The sequence below is a fragment of the Sus scrofa genome, chromosome 6 (assembly GCF_054392235.1).
Source record: "Sus scrofa isolate SSC_HxYL_T2T_F1_AM1 chromosome 6, Sscrofa_HxYL_maternal_Yorkshire_Landrace_v2.0, whole genome shotgun sequence".
NCBI classification, from domain to species: Eukaryota; Metazoa; Chordata; class Mammalia; order Artiodactyla; family Suidae; genus Sus; species Sus scrofa.
In genome coordinates, this window is record NC_139388.1 from 137,124,059 (window position 1) to 137,150,953 (window position 26,895).

Here is a 26,895-nt window from a genome sequence, read left to right on the forward strand (position 1 = left end):
TATAACAACAGAACATGTTTGTACATTGGAGTTTACAAGTGACTTTAAAGAGATACATAATACTCATGGAAAATTGTGGTTCTGGAAAGTTAGGAACGTCTATAAGATCACTCAGCTGATTATCATTTTTTGCTAGTTTTAGTTTACCCTGCAGCAAGCAGCCAGAAGTGTGAATGAAGGTAAAAGGGGCTCTCCCACTTTTTGGCCTGGAGCATAGCAAGGAAAGTGTCTGAAATTAGATTTATTCCAGGATAAGCTAAGCAACTTCATTTTGCTCTGTTTTTCCTTGAATATGTTGTGGCATGTTTATCTTCAGCAGTAGGAGACCACTGCATTGAATTATTGTACCCCAGGGGACAGCTTTGGACAATAGAAACAAGGTCTTTTTTTCCTTAATATTGCGGTCCAACCCCCTCTGACCACTCTATGAAATGTTGGCCTGCCCTCCTCTTCTGTCATATAACTGAGATTTTATTTTCCTCTCTACTAGCCTTCTTCTCACCAATTCCTATTCACTAGTCTCTAAGCATAATGCTAATTATTCAAAATGATGTTTACAGTTCTTTCCTTTGCTTTACTGCTGGAGGTACAGATCTTCACTTCCCAGCCCCCTGGCCCCTCCTTTTTGGCTCCATAGCACAGATTCTAGACTTTTCTGCAGTAAGATTGGGCCAAAACATGTTGCAATGTATGTTTAGATAATGGCAATCACACTTTATTTTTCTTTAATAATCTATTACCCTTAATGTCATTGGCAATATTTATTATCACTGAAAGACAGTAAGAATGATCACCTCTTGCCATGCATGCAAATCAAAGCCATATCTTCCTTTTGTTTATCACTGGTAGTGACTCTATTTCTTCCCATTTATATCTCCTTTCTTAGTTCTGGTGAGAAAACTCAGTATAAATCACCATTAGGCTTTATGTATTCAAAATTGTTTTAAACCATTTCCCAAAGCTTGTCCTGTGGAATTTTAGCAAGTTTTAGAAAAAATCGTAAACACTCATCTTGACTGGAAGACATATCAGAGCTTTATTTTGCAAATGCTCATCATGATTCTTCCATCACTGTAGAACATGTAGTTTTTGCCCAGTATTTACTACTATATTTTTCTTTTTCTTTTGCACCGAAGCCTCACATGGGCCCAGTGGTCCATGAACCACACTCTGGGTGCTTCATGGATGTGTATGTGTGTGTGTTCATCCACAAATATATACTTTTAGCAGGAAATAGGCTCTTTTAAAAATAAAATTGAATGAAAATATAATAAATTTTATTTAATTATTAAATATTTGATAGACCATTTCTAAGCAATACTCTGGGTCTAACTGCCTTGTTTTGAAATTCAGACAAATTGATTAAGTTTTTAAAGTCAGTTAAATTTGTGATGCTGAAATTCGAAGCCAGGTCAACCTGGCTCCCACATTTCATAGGTTCTCACTCTGTCTGGGATTTGTAGCTGTTCTGATACATCTATCTCCAGAGCTTTGGGAGGATCATTCCATAAGTTATGGTCACAAATCCATGTAGTATAAAAAATCAGTTCATAAAGACAAGGCATAGATTAGGGGTATGAGGGAGAACAGCTGAGCAGTTATATTAGGGAGAGTTTCCTTAACTAGTGAGAATCATAAGATCAGAGAGAGAGATTCTGTTGATTTTTACCTAAATTAGAGAATTTACCACTTACTTTCATTCAATTATCTGGGGAGGTGGGTGTGAGTATAACTTAGCATGGAGGGGGAAAAATGTTTCTAGCCTTGGTTCAGAGTATTCAGTAATTTGCCTATGTAAAAGAAAGATACTAGTAAAGGGATACATAATTAAGTAAATAACACAGAGATAAAGTACTTTTTAAAATGTCTCCATTAGCCATTTATTGTATCTTTTAAACAGTGATTTTAGCTTTTTTGGTTTTTAAAATAATATTTTAACATAAAAATATGATCTCCGTGGGAATTTCTTGGGAGTCTTTGATAACTATTATGGATAGTTATGCACATGGCTATCAGTGTCCCATAAGAAATCAACAATGCCATCGAAATATAACTAGAATGCCAGTTCTCAACCACTCTTATTATGCCCCTTAGGTCTGTAAATATAACTCATGCTCATAGACACTGCAGCGGGCACACTTCTGAAATGACCCCCAGATTCTGAGCCCTTAGTGTACATGTCCTGTGTAATCCCTTCCCCTTCTCTATGGGAAGGACTATGCCCATGATAGATTTCATCCCAATGACTAGGTTTTGACAAAAATGAAGTAATTTTGCAGATATGATTGGTCTTAAATCTGTTAACTTTTAGTTCATCAAAATGGAGATTATCTTGGGTGGGCCTGACCTAATCAGGTGAGGCCTTAAAAGGAGCTGGACCTTCCTGAAGGGGAAGATTTAAAGCATAAGAGTCTCTCCTACTGGCCTTGAGGAAGCAAAGAGCCATGACTGAACTGCTTCTGGAGGCATCTAGGTGACAAGGGATAATGTGTGGCCTCCAGCTGTTGAGAGCAATACCTGGCTGACAGCAGAAACAGTGAACTTAGTCATATAGCCACAAGAAAATGAGTCCTGTCAACACTCAAGTAGCTTGGAATGACACCTCTCTCTTGTTGAGATGCCAGATGAAAACATAGATGATTTCAATCCATGTCTTGATTTCAGCTGTTTAAGACCTGAGCAGAGGAGAGGACCCAGTTGACCTGTTCCAGATTCTTGACTCATGAAACTATGAGATAACAAGTACACGGTGTTTTAACCTACTAGATTTGTGGTAATTTGTTACATAAGAGTAGAAAACTAATACAGCCACTAACACTAGTGTCTGGACTACATGATGGTAAATTCATACCATCCTACTCTTGCCAATTGAACCGTATGAGTGAGAAGGTTCAGTTACACTTGTTTTTAAAGCCTTTCATCCTTTCTGTATTTTACATATAAATCAATGAAATATTAGGGCATAAACCAGAAAAGAGTTGTTTCTTTTAAAAGCATATAGATGCTTTGGAACAAAACTTTGATTTTAGGAAAAACAACTTAAAGTAAAAATCTTAAGTAAAACTTTGAGATAAAATTTAAGTTAAAAAAAAAACTGGAGTTCCCAGCGTGGCTCAGCGGTTAATGAATCTGACTAGGAACCATGAGGTTGAGGGTTCGATCCCTGGCCTTGCTCAGTGGGTTAAGGATCCAGCATTGCCATGAGCTGTGGTGTAGGTCGCAGACGTGGCTCGTATCTTGCATTGCTGTGGCTCTGGTGTAGGCCAGTGGTTACAGCTCCGATTTGACCCCTAGCCTGGGAACCTCCATATGCCGTGGGAGTGGCCCTAGAAAAGGCAAAAAGAGAAATAAAAAAAAACCACTTCTGTCAATTAGTTATAGGTGAGTCAGTTGTAAAGATTAGAATGGGAGAAAATCCCCCAAATCTAAAAGAAATCTATGAGATTGGTTTTCATAAATCTTTAAGCCTTCTTTACATTTTAAAGAGGTATAAGATAGGCAAAGATATTGATATCTAGATATATAAACATATAAAAGAGTTGTATTTTTATGTATCCCCATGTCAATCAATTTTATTTGATTAGCTAGGGAAGTATAAGGGATTTTTCATACTTAGAGAAATATAAGTAAGACGGTTGTTTCTTTTGTTTGTTTGTTTGTTTGTCTTCTGTCGTTTTAGGGCTGCATGTGCGGTACATGGAGATTCCCAGGCTGGGGTCTAATCGGAGTTGTAGCTGCCGGCCTACGCCAGAGCCACAGCAACGCTAGATGGTTGTTTTGTATTTGAAACTGAAGTTTCAGGTCCAAGATATGCTCAGCCTCTAGGACTGATTAATCCACTTTAGCATAGCTATACAGTAGTGAATTATATAATACTTATTACTAACAATATATTAAGTTGTTTAAAGTGACATGCTATTTTATATATTGCAATAGGTCACACATCAAATAACAAACTTTTTTTAAAAATTCAGTTATACATTCTTTAGTAGGAAAGAAAATTCTTGCTTGCATATAATCTAAACAAGTCTTAATTTCAACAAAAGGACTCTATTAAATATGGGAATTTCACCAGTCATGTTCAGTATGTACAAGAGGAAATATTTTTATCTTTCTTTCTCTCTCTCTTTCTATTCATCTGTCCATTTATATAAGGGGATATAAATGATAACCACACTCAAAAGAAAACTTTTGAACAACAATCCTATATAAAATGACACAAATACATATACATCAATTTCTTTCATTATATTCAGATTCATTTGTCTATTCTAAATTTGAGAATTTCTTCAAATCCTGACCACAACCATAGATGGAAGGACAAAAGAAAATTATGACAGTCAGTATTAATTCTTAGATCTTTATTGATTACTTATAATGAGGGAAGCACTTTACACACACAGTGGTTCTCAAAGCATGGTCTATAGACCAGCACTACCTGATCACCTGGGAACTTCTTAGAAATGCAAAACTTGGGGGTGTGTGGGGGGGAAGCTTTAAACCTAATGAATCAAAAACTCTGAGGTTGAGGCCTTGAAATCAGCCTTGTAGCAAATTGTTCAGGTGCTTCTGAGGCACCATGAAGCTTGAGAACAGCTGCATTAATAATTCTCACAATTACTCCATAGGTTCCTTATTATTATTATTAACTCCCCTTTACAGAGGAGGCATGAAGCAGTGGTATATACCTGTAGCTATCAGGACCCATTCAGGGAAAGAGGAATATCTCCATGTAATTCTAAAGGAGGAAATTTTTTTTCTTTTTTTGTCTTTTTACCTTCTCTAAGGCCAATCCCGTGGCATATGGAGGTTCACAGGCTAGGGGTCTAATCGGAGCTGTAGCCTCCGGCCTTTGCCAGAGCCACAGCAATGCGGGATACGAGCCACATCTGCGACCTACACCACAGCTCACGTCAACGCCGAGTCCTTAACCCACTGAGCAAGGCCAGAGATCGAACCCTCAACCTCATGGTTCCTAGTCGGATTCGCTAACCACTGTGCCATGACGGGAACTCCAAAGGAGGAAATTTAATGAAGGAAATTGATGAAATAATGGGAGAAGAAGCTATCCCAGTTCTAGCAGTACTTTAGTATCTTTGTCTGGATTTGGGGCTGCTTTGCAGAACCACAGTTGGTCTGCCCTGTGGCAGCCCAGGGGGTGAGTGTCTAAGTAAGACCTTGAGGCACAGAATCTGCCAGCAAGACCACATGGAGCAGAGAGGAAGGCAGAGAAACTCCAGGCTCTTTTCTTTTCCTTCTGTCCTCTAGTCTCCTACAGTTTCTCCCACAGGCTGCACTTGCCCAGAAATCACAAAGTAGAGGAGCCTGGGAAATGTAGTTCCCTGTGATAGAAAAGCAGAATAAGAACAGAGCAGGAAATAGATCTGAGGGCCAAGAGGCAAATGGCTCACACAAATGGTTATTTAATTCAGTTTTCCAAAGTTAGTAGATGGCCGAGCTGGAACTTAAAGCAGGGAGCTTACTCACCAGATTCTGGCTCTCTACCACCCTACAGTTGAAAACAGAAACTCCTACCAATTCAGCAATAACTAAAAATGTTCCAGAAGAATTCATGGAAAGAACACATTATACAGTTCAAATATTGAGATCTGGCTGGCATCTAGAAATGCATCATTTGTAGTTTTTACTAGTTAAAGCCTGAATTTTAGGTTTTCTTTATGTTTAGTCCAGTCATCCTGGCCTGTTTTCAAAGAGGCAGGTAAGATAGAATTCCTGTAATGCAGTAAGATAAACAGGAAATGATTAGCCCCTATGGTGGGGGATGGCACGTGATGGCAATGAGGGCATAGTCACTGAGATCTATATTTCTTACACTTTGATTGATGCGATGTCTAGGGAAACATTTGTGGGCGTTAATTCTGAGTGCGTGTTGCATTGTTAGCACACCTTTTAATTGTTAAGCTAATTGGCCTTGCTCTTCCTGAATTACTTTGTTTAAGTGTAATTACCTGAGACCAAGTTGGAACAGCTTGGTCCTGCAAGAGAATTGTTTTTGTGTACCACTTAAAATAAACCTGGCTTGTTGAGCTGTTGTTTTACCCATCCTCTTGCTCTCTTTCAATTTATAGAGAACTCTCAGAGGTAAACCACAGGAAGAGTCACACATGAAAATTCCCTGAGGTCAAAGCTAGTAGCTGAGCCAAGCTGGAGATTCGAGGCATATGACAGCTCTTTGGGAGTTAGTTTTCACATTGCCTGCCAAATGGGAATTTGAGATAAGCAAGGCGAACATTGGGCTTTTTGCAACTTTACTTGTGAAGGTGAAAAATGAAGACACTTCTAATTAGCAAAAAATGGTTTGTAACAACAGTTTGAATTCCAAATCCTGTGGTTGGTAAAGCATACATATGGAAGTAGAGTTCATCTTGGTTGCCAACATTTACAATCCATTTCCTTTCTGCAATATTGGAATCCATATGGGTATTAGGGAGATCCAATTATTGTCAGAGCGCCTTCCACATTTATAGGACAAGATAGTTAAGCTTGGGCACCTTTTGAAGATGTGTTCAGGTTTAGTTTCAAAGTCTGTAATCCACTTAGTTAAGGCAGAATATTAATAGGTGACTGCCTGGAGGTGATTTTTTTTCTCTTTTAAAAAATGATAAAATTTACATGTTAGACTATCCTAAAGCAACTCAAGAATGACAAATTTTAGGTGCTCAAGAGGAAGCAAATGTTAACATTATTTTTAAATTTTGGTAATACTTTGTCCAAAAGGAGAGAAATAATCCAGAGAAACAGAGATTTGCCTTTATGTCTCTGTTACACTAAACACAACACGTGGATTTGTTTAAGTAAGCATGTAGCAACAGTAATTTAATTAAATTTATGAGTGTCCTTAGAGGTGAAGATTTAAACTGTAAATCTAAATTCTATAGATGTAAATTATTATAATTTTATACATATGGAGTATGGGATAAATAGCAGTAACATTTTTGAAAAAGCAGTTTAAACATGCCTTAATTTCTTTAGAGTTTCTGATGATATGTATTTTTAAAATTTGTACTGTTTCATTACCCACTATAATTTTCAATACAACATATTATTTTCAAAAAGGCAAGATACTTCACAGTAAGTGGATATTACTGCAATAATTTACATGGTTCTTCAGGCATATTAGTAAACATAACAAATGAACATACCTGTATTTATTTATCTCTGCTTTTCAAAAATTTTAATCATTAAGAATTTACAGCAGCCTCCATTATCTAAATATGAAAAAATATATTTAGTGGTTTGCATATGTTTTAATATTCAATTAGAATTTTAAATTTAAATTGTTAATTTGTAGAAATTTGTATTTTCTAATACAAATTGCTAATGAGTAATTTGTCTACAAAGAGGATATAAACAATTATAACTTGAGGACTTTGTTAAAAATCTCATTTACTACCTTTGGTGTACTGCAATGAACATTAGTTATGCTATTCTCATCTATGCAGTTCAATTTTGGGGTAGAAATGTATAAATACAACCCTTAATAACTATGAAAATTTTGTAATTGCTCCTTCTAGCCCATTGAGAATCATATTCTTTTTAGCCAGTTCAGAGTTTTGTAAATTCATTGTCATATTTAAAGTATATATTGAATGTCAAATGGTAAATTCTGAATTGGTAATTAAGAAAAAAATATTGTGCCTATATCACAGGTAGATTTCGCTGAGTTAAATATTGGTGTGCAGGAAATTTGTTAGGATGTGTTCTTGGGGCCCCTACCTACAGGAGGAAAGGGAAGGAAGCAGGCTTGGGCAGTGAGGCAGCTGGGCTGCAGTGTAATCTCAGCAAAGGCCTCAGCTGACCCCAGGCTGAGCTCTCAATTCAAGGTTGTTGGTGGAGGGTGGAGGGTGCTGAGCCTTTATTCCTCACAGTGGTTAGTCGCTGGATACGGGCTGTCTAGGAAAGAGGGAGTCGTCTTTGATGAGGCAACACTCCTTAGAAAAGGCAACACCAAGAAGTTCTACAGTTGAGGGCCATCTGCTCATAGCACTACGTGGAGCTGCAGAAATTCATCCATCTGTATTGAAGGGGAATCTGTGTGACATATCATGCGGTCCACCACAGCCTTCTGTAAACTTTCTGTAGGATTCATCAAGGACGTGTGAAAGTATTAGAAGTTAACATATATTTTACTCACCAAAAATTTATTGATATATTTTCCACTCCTTCACTCAATACTTGGCATATAGTAAGGACTCAAAAAATATTTATGGAACAAATGCATGAATATGTAGTGATCACTTTGAAGGAGAAAAACGCTTTTGTTGAGACTTAGAGAGGAATTCAATACTGTTTTCTCTTCATTGATGCTAAAGTTTAAAAAATTATCTCAATTGATTTGATTATTTATATTCCTATCACCCCATTGAACTGTGTACTTTAAAAAGGTAATAACTGTCTTTTCATCTTTATAATCACAGAATTTAGCAAAGTCTCTTGCTTATTAAAAACACGTAATAATATTTGTTGGGCCAGTAAAAGGCTTATGATGGTCCTTGAATATTGTGGCAAGTGATGCGAATTTTATATAAAAGATAGTAAAGGAGTGGAATTGCTAGATCTTCATCTGGACAAAACTATAATTCAAAAAGATTCATCCACTCCTATGTTCATAGCGGTACTATTCATGATAACCAAGACATGGAAACAACATAAATATCCATTGACAGATGAATGGATTAATAAGATGTGGTACATATATACAATGGAATATTACTCAGCCATAAAAACAACAAAATAATGCTGTTAACAGTAACATGAATGCAACTAGGGATTATCATACTAAGTGAAGAAATTCAGAAAGAGAAAGACAAATACCATATATCGTTTACATGTGGAATCTAAAATACGGCACAGATGAACCCATCTACAAAACAGAAGCAGACTCACAGACATAGAGAACAGATTTATGGCTGCCGAAGGCAGGGAGATGAGTGAGATGTAGTGGGAGTTTCAGGTTAGTAGATATAAATTATTACATTTAGAGATAAACAAAAAGTCCTAATATATAGCACAGGGGGATGAGTCCAATCATCTGGGATAGAGCATGATGGAAAATACAAAAAGAATGTACATATACATAAGAATGAGTCACTTTGCTGTACAGCAGGAATTATCACAACATTGTAAATCAACTATACTTTAATACAAAAATTAACAAATAAAGATAGTGAAAGGATTGCCATTAAAAAACAATTAATGAGGACCATGAAGAGTTTGAAGTTGAGAAAGTAGTATGGAAGATGCATTGGAGTTAAAGCTAAAGAGCATAATTGATAGGTTATTGCAAAAATTCAAGCAGGAGTAAGAAATCTGAGCTAAAGCAATGCAAGTGGGGGTGGTGTGGGGTGATTTAGTTGTTCACTGGCAAAAGATTGGATGTATGTGTGAGGGAGGAGGGCATGGAAATGAAACAGAGGGCAGGGTTTTAGTATGCGGTAGAATTAAGCATCTTCATAGGAAAGGGGGAAACAGCCAGTACTGTATTAGCATTGCTATATAGACACATTTTTATGTACATTTTTAGACTTATTTCTATTAGTAAATATAAATGTACTAATAGAAAATAGGTTTAGGGTAAATTCAGTGTTCACTGCTTTTGGTCCACTAATTCCTGTATGAAATATGTTTGTAAATAAAAATATTTCATATTAATCAATTATATGTAACATATATATATATATACACACACATATATACAGATATATGTATGATGTTTACATAGTGGCAATCATTGGTCTATAAATGGCTCTCTCAAACATTCATGAATTATCAAGCAGGGACTGAAATTTTGGCTCCCAGGAAATACCAGACATAATGATGAGGTCCGGTAGTGAAGTAAAAAATTGAAAAAAACCCTGCAAAATGGTATGTCAGCCTGGCTTGTTCGTTTAGTCATCAAACTTTGAATACTTTGGAATTGTTAAAATTATTTCACATGTCCTAGAAAATAAGACCTTAAATTCCTTCTGTGTGTGTGTGTGTGTTAACCAAGGGTACACAACAGCCCAGTGGTCTCAGGTACAGGCTCTGATTGGCACTGGGGTATCCCAGAGGAAATAGCAAATGGACGAGTTGAAAGTGCATATTATCTGGATCTGATACACTGTTTCATACTCAGTGCTATAAATGCTAAAAATGTGTTCTTTTTTTTTTTTGGCTTTTTTGCCATTTCTTGGGCCGCTCCCGCAGCAAGTGGAAGTTCCCAGGCTAGGGGTCAAATCGGAGCTGTAGCTGCCAGCCCACACAGCAGCCACAGCAACTCGGGATCCAAGCCGAGTCTGCGACCTACACCACAGCTCATGGTAATGCCGGATCGTTAATCCACTGAGCAAGGCCAGGGATCGAACCCGCAACCTCATGGTTCCTAGTCGGATTCGTTAACCACTGCACCACGACGGGAACTCCCTTTTTTTTTTTTTTTTTTTTTTTTTAAACTAAGCCACACTCTAGTTTGTTTTTCTACCCACGGCTATATGGCTATACTTGAGCAAGAGGACACATTTATAGATCTTATTTTTATTTTATGTATTTTAAGCAAGATATTTTTTGAAGTAAGATTTTATAGAAAACACAGTATTATTTATATGTACTTCTCATTTCTTTAAAGTTAAGTTATCAGAAGGCATTTTATGGAAGGGAAAGTTATACCATATTTAGACTGTCCATTTTCATATTTGTCTTCTTTCTGATTTAAGATCAAAGAATCAGAAGCATAACAATTCACACCACTGCAATCAATCATCTCTGCCCACTATAAAAAAATGAAAGAATTCAGGAGTTCCCATTGTGGCTCAGCAGTAACGAACCTAACTAGTATCCATGAGGATGCAGGTTTGATCCCTGACCTCGCTCAGTGGGTTAAGGATTTGGTGTTGTCATGAGCTGCGGTGTAGGTTGCAGACATGGTTTGGATCTGGCATTGCTGTGGCTGTGGTATAGGTCGGCAGCTGCAGCTTCAATTTGACCCCTAGCCTGGGACCTCCCATATGCTGCAGGTGTGGCCCTAAAAAGACGAAGAAAAGACAGACAGGAAAGAAAGAAAGAAAGAAACACATCTAAAATTTCATCTACATTTGGTGTCATAAATTTGATAACATCCCTGCTTAGGTATATAATTTTAAATACTGTTCAAATTACAAAAGCTAATAGAAATAACAATGGGAAAATTAAACTATTATTCAGATGTTCTTATAGCAGTTATCTATAAATGGCTTGGCACTCTCTTTTTGACTTATTAAATACTTTAGTAAACTGAACTTTTTGTAAATTCAGACCCAGACAATCCTGGTGCCCATCTCTAAGAGAATTTAAAGGCAAGACAGTAAACTACAAGTACATATTCCCCAAATATTTCAGTATATATTTCTTTAATCAACTTGCTCCACTTATTCTCTGAACAGCTCATATTTATTTCCCGATTTAAAATCTACTGAGTTCTTACTGCCCTATTTTTTCCCAAAGACTACCAATAATTTAAAATTCAGCTTAAGCCCCACCTGAACTTCCTTCCCATTGTTTCAGCTTACATTTTATTTCCCATATCTCTTAACCCTCAATGCAGTTATTATGTATAACTTATTTTGGCCCTTAAGATTTATTACCTTAAGAAGTACTAATAATAATAATAGCTGTAGTGTATTCAGGGCCTAATAGAGGGCAAAATTGAACTAGTCGCTCTCATAACTAATTCAAACAGCCCTGCAAGAGTAAGAATTTCTGTTCTCTGTTTTACAGTCAAGGAAACTAAGTTTTAGAGAGTTAAGTGATTTGCCAAAACTCACATAATTAGTGAGTGTCAGAGCCTGGTACTCAACACTGGATCTGGCTCCAAAACTCATGTTCTTTCCATTAAAAACTTAAAAATACCATGGATTTATCAACTCAAATGGGCTGCAAGATACTGAAGTCCAGAAATCAGGTTTCAGTTTAAAAAGTCCTTTAACTAAATTCCTGATATACTGCTATATTTGCATTAAGCCCAGAAAAGGCTGACTTTAAATGAACAAACTTAGTTAATTCAATCATTTTGTACAATTCATTATTAGTAGTAGAAAATACACAAAATGAAGTAGATGTGGTTTTATGGTTTCCCTTTGTTAGCCCAATGATAACTAATTTGGGATTAGCTTTTAAAATTCATGTCTCAAATTTTTTCTGTGCTTTTAAGTGCTTTTTGATGTATAATGAATCTTTAATTGTCTGCATTCATGGGTAAATGTTCAGGTAAAAATATCGGTGGATGTATAAAAATAATTTATACTTATATCCTATTTTAAATGTGCATATGGATAAATATGTTTAATATTCTGGTGACTTACATTAAAACATAAGGCTGGAGTTTCCGTTGTGAATCAGCAGATTAAGAACCCAACATCGTCTCTGTGAGAATGTGGGTTGGATCCCTGGTCTTGCTCAGTGGGTTAAGGACCCAGTATTACCAAGCTGTGGTCTAGATCACAGATGCAGCTCGGATCTGGAGTTTCTGTGGCTGTGATGTAGGCCAGCATCTGTGTCTCTGATTCGACCCCAGCTGAGGAATTTCCATATGCTGCATGTGCGGCCCTAAGAAGAAAAAAAATAAGGCTGAATAAAATGATAAAATTAAAATGATAGGGAGCCTTCTTAGTTTTCTTTTTGATTTTACCATCTCAGACCGTGATGAAAATCAGAGATTCTCTGTGTTACATGCCTGCAGCACCAGTGTGAAGGCCCTGTCTCTGTTCTTCCTATAGGAAAGAAGAGTTGTATGTTTGAGGAAGATTTGCTCACCCATGTCTGTATCTGCTTCTCTTCCTTGGCACTTTGCTCAGTTAAATTTCCTGCAGGTGTGGCCAAATGACTACTTTTGGCCACTTCCAGTTCTTGTTTTTGAAATCTCTTACAAGTTCCTTATACTTTTCTCTCCTTGTCTTTAGGACTTAATAAATGGCTGATTTTCTAGATAGACAAGAATAGAGCCCTGAATGACTGTGTGGAGCAGATGCCCCTCTCAGCCCTCCAACCTGTTCACTAAGTGGACAAGTAGCAGCTCAAAAACAAAATCTTTGTTTGTCTTACATTAATGAAATTTAGGGGATTTTGTTATAGTTATATATTGACTAATTAAAACTGAAAGCAAAGTCATAGTAAATTAGACCTATGGATTGACAACAGATATGTAAATAGTATATTTAGATACTAATTTTCAATTAAAAATATGATATTTTTACAAGTAGGTCAACATTTACTGTGTGGAAATAATCATTATAGATTTTACTAGCTAAGGGAGATTACATATAAATTTGATTTTTACTTAGTCCAAAAAGGAATCAGACTAAATAATCATTCAAATAATGTCTGGTTTATCATGTCTGTCTTATCTATTTAAGAAATATTTATTGAGCATCTACTATGTGCTATACACAGCTCTAGATTATAAAGGTATGTCAGCGAGCCACACATGTGACCATCCTTATCCTCATGGAATTTATTTTTTAGTGGATAGAGATAGGTCATAACACAAAAATTGTTTACTATTATAAGTAACTATTATCAGTTACTATTATAAGTGCTAAAATGCTATGGGAAAAATGGATCCTTATATAGGATTAAGAGTGTGGAGATGTGGGTGGGGGAGGGGATGCACTCTTAATGGAGGTTCTCTGGCACAGCTATCTTGAGAAGGAAATATATTAGTAAGACTTCAAGAAAGTAAGAGAGTGGGCACAGAAGATTTAAAGCAGAGAAATAATCACAACAAATCAAAGTCACCTTTAGAAGAAAATTCCTGATCACTCCACATAAAACAGTAACTATTCCCTCATCCCTTCCTGCCCTCACCCTCTTACCCTGTTCCCCATACTGCTGAGATCATACTTAATTTTAATTAATTATTTGTTTATTGTCTATCTCTTCTAGAATATAAGCTCCACAAGGTCAAGGACCTTTTTTTTAAATTTTTTTATTTTAAATAATTTTTTTTTATTTTCCCACTGTACAGCAAGGGGGTCAGGTTATCCTTACATGTATACATTACAATTACATTTTTTCCCTTACCCTTTCTTCTGTTGCAACATGAGTATCTAGACAAAGTTCTCAATGCTATTCAGCAGGATCTCCTTGTAAATCTATTCTAAGTTGTGTCTGATAAGCCCAAACTCCCGATCCCTCCCACTCCCTCCCCCACCCATCAGGCAGCCACAAGTCTCTTCTCCAAGTCCATGATTTTCTTTTCTGAGGAGATGTTCATTTGTGCTGGATATTAGATTCCAGTTATAAGTGATATCATATGGTATTTGTCTTTGTCTTTCTGGCTCATTTCACTCAGTATGAGATTCTCTAGTTCCATCCATGTTGCTGCAAATGGCATTATGTCATTCTTTTTTATGGCTGAGTAGTATTCCATTGTGTATATATACCACCTCTTCCGAATCCAATCATCTGTCGATGGACATTTGGGTTGTTTCCATGTCCTGGCTATTGTGAATAGTGCTGCAATGAACATGCGGTCAAGGACATTTTTGATGGTATATATATATGTGTGTGTATAAATATATGTACATATAAACTTACACACATTTTACCTATATATATATTTTATATGTAATATTTATTTAAAGACAAATATAAAAATAAATATTACATGTGTATGTATATGTCTATATATAAAAAACATATACTGTATAAAAAAATAGCAACCAACATATATATATTTTTAGTTTGGTAATACCTTCCAAATTTAATTGTTCTGTTATTGAATATGTAGATTTCAAAAGATAATATGCAGTATACTCAAGTTTTAGAATAGTATTTTGACTTTCAAGTAATATTTCTAGTGACATTTTTAGCACAATTATTTGACCAGAAGCTCAAGTTCCCTGGCTGGGGGTCTAATTTGAGCTACAGCTGCCTGCCCACATCACAGCCTCAGCAATCCAGGATCCGAGCAGTGTCTGCAACCTACACCACAGCTCACAGCAACACTGGATCCTTAACCACTGAGCAAGGCCAGGGATTGAGCCCACATCCTCATGGATATTAGTCGGGCTTGTTATTACTTCCTTTTTCACTTCTTTTGGAAACAGACTCTTCCATCATTTTCTCCTCCAACCCCAACTCCTTGTGGGAACTTCTGGCACCTTTACCCTTCCCATCTAACCATTTGGTTCAAGGGGATCAACCATATTCATAGATCTTCTTCATCCCCTAGCTCCTTGGTTAAGAGATGACCAATTTGGACCAGTCTGAATCTTTGTCGTTTTTAAAAGCCAGAAATGAGAATTATTTCTTTTCCAGTGATGAAAATAATACTACTTGGAAGAAGTTGGTTTGTGGTAAGAAAAACATAAGGCAGACTCATAGGGATTCTGATAAGAGAGTATCCTGGTGACATTCAGTTCCTCAACTCAGTTGAATCCAGATCCATGTCCTTTCTGTAATGTGGTTGTTCTACCTGTTCTGCATTCTGGGACCAACGAAGTCTTGCCACTGTAGTTTGCCTTAGGTATTTTTTTATTAGCAAACACAGGATTTCAGATTAATATACTGTGGTAAATATCTACCCAATTTCTGACAAAGTTATTGTAATTCCCTGCTATTACAATTTGCAGCATTTCTTATCATATCTACTAAGCAGGTGTGGAAATGTATGGGAAAAAATCATTCAGTTTTATCCTTTTTTCTTACTCTTATCACTTCTAGAAAGGATGTTACTATGTTCTTCCTCAAAGAACAGGAAAACAAATTATCCTTTTGGGATGAACCATCACACCTGTGTACTCCTGAAAAGCATCAGGCGCTTGTCACCGTGGCTTACAACACATATTTGGACACGATTCCTAAAGAAGGGCTCAATTGGTAGAGATAGAACCTTTTTATGAATCTGACCTTTAAACTAGCATAGTGGGCAATAACCATTAACAGATCAAATATGAGAAATGTCAGGTGTGGAATAAGCCCTGACAGGAAATATTTCATCAGCCTAAGCCCTTGAACAATCACTGACAGACCTTGGAGGCCATTCTGTAGGCACCCTTCTCCTTACACTCTGTGATAAGGATGATGGGTTGCTTCTTTTATCACTGCCCTCCTTAGCTCAATGTTCAGCAAAAAGGAGATCAAATTGACTCAAGTGTACTATAATTCTGAGAAAATTACCATTGTGAGGTGACCCAATTTTTTCATTATTGCCGTAGAGAGGGAGTCGTGATAGAGAAATAAACTTAATATCTTTAAGCACTCAGTCCTATGTTTTTCTAGGCAATGTGTAGTGTGTAATGGCATTGCATATTCTTTTAGCCAGAGGCATCTTCAGCCAGGCTCCCCAAGCCTCCTTTTCCAATTGTTAAGTAGATCTCACAGCTTCAGGTTTAAGGTCGTGGTGGAGCTGGTAACTGGAAGGCAGATAAAAATAGTTATTGGTGTGGTATATAGAGTTACTATTTTAATACTTTTCACGGACCATATTTGAATTACAGCTCTGTTGCTTTCTTTTGAGTCAGCCGCCAATTAATCAGTCTGGTTATGAAAGAAAAGCAGTATGCCTACTAATATAACTTAACAAATGACATGCTACCCCTGCAAAGACCCTTAACTATTGGCAAAGTAGTTCCTCCAAATGCGTTTATTTCCTGACTCATGACTGTATTGGCTCAAGGTCTGGTGGTTGCTGAAATTAGAAATCCCATTAGTGACACGTTCGGGAATGTTTTTAATACCGAACTTGTTTCTGAATTGTGGGAGGAAAATCACTGGATATTGCTTTGTCTGTGGCAATGATCCCTGAGCTCTTTTAGTGGGCGATCCATCAGCACCCGCCATTCGGAAGGGAACATAAATTGTGTGCATCATCTAGCACCCAATAAACACTAACAAGTAATAATAAGAGAAGTTGAAATGCAGGTTTGTAACTACAGGGAAATAAGACCAGGTACTAAAAGGGAAGAAAACCTTTGAGTGTTCTTCATAACAGCTACTTCTGTCTTCTTACTTATGAAGTTTTATTTCCTTTGCACCCTTGTACTTTCAACCTGATGACATGGCTATTATTTTATAGCAGTTTCAAGCAGTTAATTAATGAACTGCACACAAGTGACATGATACCACCTTGCCCAATTATCTCTAGCATCTCTTTTTACAGTACAAAGCACTGCCGCTTTGTGAATTGTCTCCGTTTGCAAATTGGCTCAGGAGGCAGTTACTTTAATAGCCAAAACAATGCAACAGTAGTGCCACATTGGTGACACAGAGTAATTGTAAATCACCATGTGAGATCTCATAAAGCTCACCATAAAAGCCTGGTGATATCTTGTAATAAAAGTGCTCTTTTCTACTGAGTTAAGCAGCTATCGCTCAATTTGCCTTGTAATCTCGTGGGCCCAAGGCTCATTAGCTCATCTCCGTTGGGATGTGGCATGAGGGTGTGGTGACCACATAGTACCAAAGATTTGCCAATGCTTTCTAAGAAGATTTTCTTGATGTGTCTTATAAAATAAAGACACCTATGTTGTCAGGTTGCTATATTTCAAATATGTTCAAACAGCTTTATCTTCACATTGCTCTCCAATCCATCCTCTTCTTTCTGGTCACCAGTGTCCTTGGGCTTCTAACATACCCCACCCACAATCTGTCTGTTCCCTTTGCATCCCGTGAAATTACGTTGATTTTCTTTTAGAATTCCTCACAGTGATCTTTGTTTAATTAAAAATTATCTTAATAAAATCTTACCGGTGTCATGCCCAGAGATAAAAATGTTAATTTTGAGTAAACCGTGTGGCAATTTTACAATTTATTTTCTGCATAAGCCAAGCTCCCCATGGTGGCAGTATACTTTTTTGACACAAATAATGAAAAGGCATAGTATGCTCTGTGGTTGATATATTTAATAGATGAGATTGTTCATAGGGATACCTATTCTCATTGGTAATACTAAGAATCCCAAATTTTATCACCAAAAATAAACCAATAATATTTGTAGCTTATACCATTTGTGACACAGTTTTTAACTATATTTATATTTCTCCAGTAAAATCATATGTCTAGGATTAAATATTTCATATCAATTAAGATTAATCTTTATGAAGCAAAATCTTTACGAAATAGGAAATCTAGGTATCATTTCCTGCTATCTACCACTATTGATTAAAAGAAGCTATGCATGTCATATTTAGTCCAAAGACCCTATGCTTTCTATTATTTACTCTTTCATTATCATTTGCAAATATTTCTGCCTATTCTCTAGTAAGATCCTTTGAAGCCTTTTTATTTTTTTTGAACCCCACCTGTCTACCATAGCTTTTAAAAATTTTGTTTATGGAGTTCCCATCGTGGTGCAGTGGAAACAAATCCAACTAGGAACCGTGAGGTTGCGGGTTCAATCCCTGGCCTTGCTCAGTTGGTTAAGGATCCAGCATTGCCATGAGCTTCTGCGCTGTGGTGTAGGTCACAGATGTGGCTCGGATCTGGTGTTGCTGTGGCTGTGGCGTAGGCTGGCGGCTTGGATTTAATCCCTGGCCTGGGAACTTCCCTATGTTTTGGATGCGGCCCCCAATTTTTGTTGTTGTTGTTGTTTATAATAGTTATTTAACAGATATTTATTAAGTGAGATTCTTTTTCAAGCAAAAGTACCAAAACTTGTTTTTCTAAATACTATTTGCATTCATAAGTAGTCACTTCAGGAAACCACATAAACTAAAATATTGCTGTGAATTTTTGAAACACCTCTCTTAAACTTACCTGTAATTTTTTTTTATATTTTTTTTATTTTCCCACTGTACAGCAAGGGCGTCAGGTTATCCTTACATGTATACATTACAATTACATTTTTTCCCTTACCCTTTCTTCTGTTGCAACATGAGTATCTAGACAAAGTTCTCAATGCTATTCAGCAGGATCTCCTTGTAAATCTATTCTAAGTTGTGTCTGATAAGCCCAAGCTCCCGATCCCTCCCAGTCCCTTCCCCTCCCATCAGGCAGCCACAAGTCTTTTCTCCAAGTCCATGATTTTCTTTTCTGAGGAGATGTTCATTTGTGCTGGATATTAGATTCCAGTTATAAGTGATATCATATGGTATTTGTCTTTGTCTTTCTGGCTCATTTCACTCAGTATGAGATTCTGTAGTTCCATCCATGTTGCTGCAAATGGCATTATGTCATTCTTTTTTATGGCTGAGTAGTATTCCATTGTGTATATATACCACCTCTTCCGAATCCAATCATCTGTCGATGGACATTTGGGTTGTTTCCATGTCCTGGCTATTGTGAATAGTGCTGCAATGAACATGCGGGTGCACGTGTCTCTTTTAAGTAGAGTTTTGTCCGGATCGATACCCAAGAGTGGGATTGCGGGGTCATGTGGAAGTTCTATGTATAGACTTCTAAGGTATCTCCAAACTGTTCTCCATAGTGGCTGTACCAGTTTCCATTCCCACCAACAGTGCAGGAGGGTTCCCTTTTCTCCACAGCCCCTCCAGCACTTGTTATTTGTGGATTTATTAATGATGGCCATTCTGACTGGTGTGAGGTGATATCTCATGGTAGTTTTGATTTGCATTTCTCTTATAATCAGTGATGTTGAGCATTTTTTCATGTGTTTGTTGGCCATCTGTATAGAGTAATTTTTAAGACATGTAGGAAAGCCACACTTAGCTTTTATTTTATTTTCAAATCAAAACAAACAGCGATGCCTAAATCCTTCAGATATTCATTAACTCCCAAGGGATTCTGGCTAATTCTAAAATCTAGTCTATTGGCAAAAAATAGCTGAAGAAAAAAAAATGAATGAGCCAGTGATCCTGATGGTCAATCAAAAATGATGTTGAAATGACGAACATCAGCTGATGGTTTAGTGAGAAAAGATATTTAAAGTATATAGCAGCTTTCTATTTTAGTTCTAATACAGTAATTGAAATTACCCAGAACCATGATTTTATGGAAATACCATGAGTAAATATTCTACCATGAAGCACTGTTGTTAAATCACTTGCTTAAAGGAGATGAGTAAATGTAATACTACATTTATAAACCTTATATACAAAATAACAAATATACCAAATATAAGAACATTCATACTTAAAATATTACATTATGTGTTTTATTTACTGAGAAGACTTTAGGAACAAAGAGGCAAAACATGCACTATATGCTACATAACACAGAATTCTAAATCAGTTGTATTTTACAAAAATATCACATTTTCTTACCTGCTAAAGATAATGTACCTATAGTTTGTTCTTATAGGATGAGCTAGTTAATTATAACATAAGGGGATAGAGATGTTTGTATTTTAACTTTGTTTACATTTAGTATCTAAACTTTTATATTAGATATTCTAGAATGAGTTGCTGGTGTATTATATTTTTCCAAGGAAATTTCTTGTGGAAGCAGATGCTAGTTTAAATTGAAATAATTTGCTGATTTATTATGCCAAAGCCACATCTAGTATTAATCTACTTGGCCAATACAAATGTCATGGAAGATAAACACCTAATTTGATTAAACAAATTGACAACTGATTATTTATTGAAGGAGGATAGATTGCAGAAATAGGATCCATAAACACAAACATTATGTTCTGAATCTGAAATAGATAAATTTCTATGCCATGGCATATTTTTTTCTATTTCCCTTGGGAAAAATTATAACAAGAATGTTGAGAGCATAGAATGGTGAGTAGAAGTCTTTAACTATCAAGGGTGGTTCATATTATTTGTGATTTACACACTGCTTGATACAGTGATATATTTGCTACTATCAGCTGTACAAACAAAAGTCATACAAACATAAGAGTTTACAAAGTAGGTCCTTGTATCAGGATATCTATATGAGAATAAAGTTGCCAGAGTTCCAAACATTATTGGAGTTTCCAGAATGTAGTGGGTGAGGAACCCAGGGTGGGTACAATTTTTAGCCCATGTATAGGTCTCCCATCTGCAGCAATGTGGTTGGATCTAGAGGTTATCACACTAAGTGAAGTAAGTCAGACTGAGAAAGACAATATCACTTATATGTGGAAACTAAAAAAAGACACAAATGAACTTATTTACAAAACAGAAATAGAAGTATAGATATAGAAAATAAACTTACAATTAGTTACCAAATGGGAAGGGGGAGGGGGCTAAATTAGAAATTTGGGATTAACAGACACACCATACTATATACAGAATAGATAAACAACATGGACCTACTGCATGGCAGAGGAACCATATTCAGTGCCTTGTAATAACCAATAGTGGAAAAAAATCTGAAAAGAATTTATATGTGTGTATATATGTGTATATATGTATATATATTTATATGCATGTATAACTGAATGAATCGCTTTTCTGTATACCTGAAACTAACACAACTTTGTAAATCATCTATACTCCAATTGTAACAAAGAGATCTTCACGAAGAATGCAAGATGAGAATACAGTTGAGGGAGCAAACTCACTTTTAAACAGCCCTGATAGGAGGTTTATGTACCTGTCCTGCTGAATCCTCTCAAGAATAACCCTCTGATTAAGTTCATCCAATAGATAATTTCAAGAGGCTATTTTATGTCAGGCAATGTTCTAGCCCTTGGCAATTTGACAGGTACTTAAACAGTTCTTGTTTTCATGAATTTATGTAAGGGTTTCTCAACCTTGGTACCATTGACATTTTGGGCCCCCTAGTTCTTTGTCGTGGGAGCTATCTTATGTATTTCCAGAATGTTGAACATCTTCCTTGACCTGTACTCATTAGATGGCAGTAGCACCCATGCAAGTTGGGACAACCAAAGCATGTCTTCACACAGTGCCAAATGTTCCCAAATTGCTCTGAGCTGAGAACCACTGATTTACATAATAGCAGAGGAAAGATGGAAGATGAGCAGTGAATCATTCAACAAATAAATAATGCAATTTCAAATAGTGAGAAATACAATAATGGGATAGAGAGTTACTGGTGATGGTGTTGGATAGGATATGAGGATTTGCACAGAATATACAAGTTACTGGAAAGGTCTCTCACAGAGGGAACTCTTAAGAAAATACTGAATGATGTAAAGATCTAAGAAAAGAGGTTAGAGGTAGAAGAATAGCAAATACAAAGACTGTGGATATGAATAATGCTAGCCTAGAGAGTTTTCTTCATTTGCCCAAGGTCATGTAGAACCAGGATATAAGGCAGATTTGTCTGCTTCCTGATCCTGTGTTCTTTGCATGACCTTCTATCACCTCACTTTAAATCAAGACAACTGGAAATCAAATATCCTAGACTAGAAATGTGGTGAGTTCTGCAGGTGGTGGAATGAGCTGAATGCATAGCCAAGACACATTAGTGGCTGCATATGGTTAGAGGGTTTGAGAAGGGGAAAACGTTGATGATATTAACAGAGGAATATTGTCAGGAAACATAAATTTTTCACAATAATAACAAGAACATTGATATGCAAAATTTTAATATAATGATCCATGTCCTTTCCCCCTTTTCCTTCCTTTCTCAAAATATAAGCTATCAGAGGCATATTTTTTCCAAAGAACAAGTTTTACAGGAAACCACATTGGGTGGCACACTAATGCAAAATTAGAAATATTTTATCTCATAATAATTCATCCCCAAAATATAATGTATCTCTGATACTATGAATTAAAATATATGTTGACAAAGAGATATTGCCTTTTATACTAGGTAATATACTTTTTATGGATTTATGGTTTGTACATAATATTAAGTAGCCCAGAAAGAGAGATTTCATTGAACTCTTGGGAAAGATTGTGACTTACATTTCCTGCTGACTTCTGTTTTCCATGGTTCCTTATTAAGAGTTATGGTATATTTAGTCTTTGATTTTCTAAATTATAATTGGCAGGTGTCCCTGAAATTGTAAAGTAATAAGAAGCCTATAGATACTTTTTTAAAACAGCCATACTGGTAGACTCGGACTTTTCTAGGGTGTTAATCCTCTTCTAATTCTTCTGACTTGTCATTCTTGATTGAATCCCTTAAGGACAGCATCCTAGCTGTGACCAACACCTCAGGGCACAGACGAAGATAAGGAGCCTGGAGAATACACAGGTAGGGTTATTGCACCTGAGATCTGACCATCAGTAGTAATATTTAAATACCTTAGAATATGGACCTGTCTAAATATTTTCACTAAAAGTAGAGGTTGCCTTGTTTTTAAAAGCATGACAAATTTCAACTCTGTTAATACTTGAGCCCTTTACTTATACAAAGATACTAAAATGTTCCACAATTTAAGACTTTTGTATGATAAATTTTTCCTAGTTTATAGAATAGAATTTTTATAATCTGAAAACTTACAAACAAAAAACAACTATGTTTCCATGACTAACTCTACAAGACCTGCAAAATCTTATTTTAATTCAGAAAGGACATTCATATTCCTCAAGAATGTTATATACTTTTCTTTCTAGGAGGGAAAGATAGCTCAATTCATCTTTTATAGTATTCAGCTATTTACATCAATATTTTGAACTGAATAATAATATAATGCATGCTAGATATTCTTATTTATTCTGTAAAAGTATTTAGTTCTTTGCTTTAGTATGGCAGATACTGGATATATTTTGGTGTAAAAAAACATATGATCCCTTCTCTCACTTATTTTATAGTCTAGGAAGGAACCTTTATTTATTTATTGAATAAATAAATATTTGTTGTATCAGGCTTGCTTCTGTGTACAATGATAAAGAAGGCAGGCAAAGAAGTGAATTCAAGAAACGCCTATTTATTTGGAAATAAAGACATAATGAAGACAAATAATCAAAGTAAGCAGATTATGGCATGCAGCTTGAGGTCTTAACTTCTATAGCTATTACCTTTTTGTAAGCTCAAATATTATATAATAATTTTCATTTTAAAGAATAAATGGGAAGTATTGGAGTTAAAGTAATTTGACTCCAAAAGTTTTTACTCCTACTGTGAAGAAATCAAAGTGATAGAGAAATATAGGAGGCAGATATATGGGGTCAGGTGAAACATTTTAAAGATGGAAGATTCTCAAACATGTTTGAATATGAATAAGAAAGAGAGAGGAAGGAGCTCTCCTGTGGTGCAGCAGGTTAAGGATTTGGTGTTCTCACTGCTGTGAAACAGATTCAATCCCTGGTCTGGGAACTTCCTCATGCCATGGGTCCTGCTCCCCACTCCCCCGCAAAATAGAAGATAGGAAACAGGAAAGAGGGAAGAAGTTGAAAATAAAGGCAGACAGGGGTTTCCTAGAGAAGCCAGTCCTTGGGAACTCAAAAACTTAGAGATCTTACAGAGCAAATGATTCATATGTGGGAAATTTCTTTCATCCATTCACTCATTTATTTATTTAATTATCACACATTTTGCTCAAATATGCATTGGAAGACATGAAAAAATAAAAATGATCTCTAGCAATGAAGAACTTGTCTAACTTGTCTATAGTCTAAGATTATCTGATATACTAGGAAATAACTAACAATACATGCAAGTATATATTACAATCACAACTATCACTATGGGAATTCAGAGGAAAACATCACCACAGGCAGAAGTTTTAATCCACATAAAGTGCTCTGTATCTAAAGATCCTGGCGTTTCTTAGGCATTTGATGAATGAGGCCAACAGTCATTTTTATTGGCAGAAGCTGTACTTGATTTAGCCCTTGAAGAAGGAGAAATTATGCCTATAGGAAGAAAAGGCAAAGGGCTTCTAAAACAGAAGAAACAGCATGAGGACATGCAGAAGCAGCAGTGGCATTTTCTCTATTATGTGTTATGTGTTAAATGTACCCCACAAAAAGATATCTTGGAGTCCTAACCCCTGTAATTCAGACTATGATCTGTTTGGAAATAGAGTCATGTAATTAGTTAAGAGTCATGTAATTAGTCATGTAATTAGTTAAGATCAGGTCATATTAGAGTGAGCTTTTAATCCAATAAGACTGGTGTCCTGACAATAAAAGGAGAAAAAAATACATGGGGAGGTAACACAGGCAGAAATCAGAGAGATGTATCTGTAAGGCAAGGAGAACCAAGGACTGCCGGCAAACCCCAGAAGCCACAAAGAGGAAGAAAAGATTCCTCTCTGTAGGTGTCAGAGGTGCATAGATGGCCCTGCCATCACTTTCATTTCAGATTTTTAGATTCCAGAACTCTGAGATAATTTTTTATAGTTTCTGCTACCTGGTTTGTGGTACTTTCTTATGGCAACCATAGGAAAGTAATACACATGGTAATTACTGTACATTTCCATATTATTTTAATGACCTTTAAATTATGGTAATTTTGGAGTTCCCACTGTAGCACAGCGGGTTACTGATATAGCTTGTCTCTGTGGAAGTGCCAGTTCAATCCCAGGCCCAGTGCAGTGAGTTAAGGATCAGGTGTTGCTGCAGCTGTGGCCTAGGTTGCATCTCCTGGTCATATTTGATCCCTGGCCTGGGAACTTCCATATGCTATGGAGGTGGCTGTTAAAAAAAATTATGATAATTTTGTCTTTTAATATTTTTGTATTTTACATTTCATATGAAAATATATTTTATCTAAATAACAGAAGGAACTTTTTGAAACTCTGTTAATTGTCACATTTTATTGAATTAAAAAAATCCTTAAATTCAATAATATTATGATAGGCTATGTGATAGACTTTTAAAGCTATGTTTATAATAAATATTTTTAAAACATTGTGAACCACTTACAGCATAATATTAAATGATTAGGACATAATATAAATGTGTACATATCAATAGTACTTAATGTATACATCCATGCCCCTGTATGCATACAGAATAAAAATGAGTGAATAGGAGGAAAAAGTCTAGAAGAAACTATAGCAAAATAATGATAGTAGTTATAGCTAAATATTTCCTTTATTCTTGAAAATAAGTCTAGAATGATTTATACATTCTTGGGATGAAAAATCTCATCCATTTAAAAACCAAAAGTTAATTCTTATTTGTTTACTAGCATGATTGATGTTTGCCTGCTAAAACTGAGCTATTTCAGTGAAGACTGTTAAATGTGCTTATGGCTTTTGACCTCTTGTATATCCTCCTCAGTAATACTTCATTTAGCAGTGTTAGTCTTCAGAGAAAAAGCAACAAAATCTCCCCTTTACCAAGTCAGTCTGAATTCAAATGTGTGGAAAGTATTGTGGGGGTTCTGGTATCTTCAGCTTGGTTCTGGGTCACCCAGCTATAGGAAGGGTGCAAGACAAGGCCATGCTCTGGTAAAACACCCAGGGGATGGTAATTCACTTATTCCTAGATGAAGGGCTCTAGTTATTTTCACCCATATCCTAAGAAGTATATGGGTGGCAGAACCCAACTCACACTGAGGTGATTATGAAAGACTCTTGCTTATTCTACATATGGTGTTTCTCTATGTTATATTTCCTATTTTTTATGTTATCTATTTCTCTATTAATGAAGTTTCTAAGAATAGCATTGAACTGAAATGTGGGGATCACACTCTAGGTATAGCAAGGCTAGACATGAAAGAGTTACTTCTAGAATTAACAAAAGATACGCTGTTGCAAATTTCAGATGAGGCCTCCTGATACCTCAGATGGCTCAGTAATGGATTTGGGCTTAAATAATAAGTTACTAGAGTTTTTAAAGCAAACTTGAATTCAAATGATTATAGCTATGTTAAATTTAAAATGCATTCAAAGAATAATTGGGTTTTAGAGCATGAAGGGACTGGAACTTTGAATTATCTAGTGAACTCTATTTTATAGATGATATACTAAGGCATAGGGAGGTAAAATAACTCCTCAAGTTTCCTTAGAAAGTGTGTGTCAGATATGGGATGGAACAAAGACCTTCTGACTCTCAGGTGACGGGCTCTTTCCATTATATGGAGCTCTGCTATGATGATCTGTCAGAGATATTAAAGCACAGGCACAATGCCTGTCACTCAACCTCCACATAATCCACT

At 36.1% G+C, this 26,895-nt stretch overlaps 1 long non-coding RNA gene across 1 annotated transcript in view; it reads left to right on the top strand.

The window, feature by feature from the left end:
• LOC102159168 (uncharacterized) overlaps positions 1 to 26,895 on the top strand; it is a 42,571-nt gene that overhangs the window by 12,061 nt on the left and 3,615 nt on the right. Inside the window, exon 2 of the long non-coding RNA XR_304111.3 lies at positions 22,970 to 23,037. This is a non-coding gene — a long non-coding RNA (uncharacterized LOC102159168). The remainder of the gene's footprint in view (positions 1 to 22,969; positions 23,038 to 26,895) is intronic.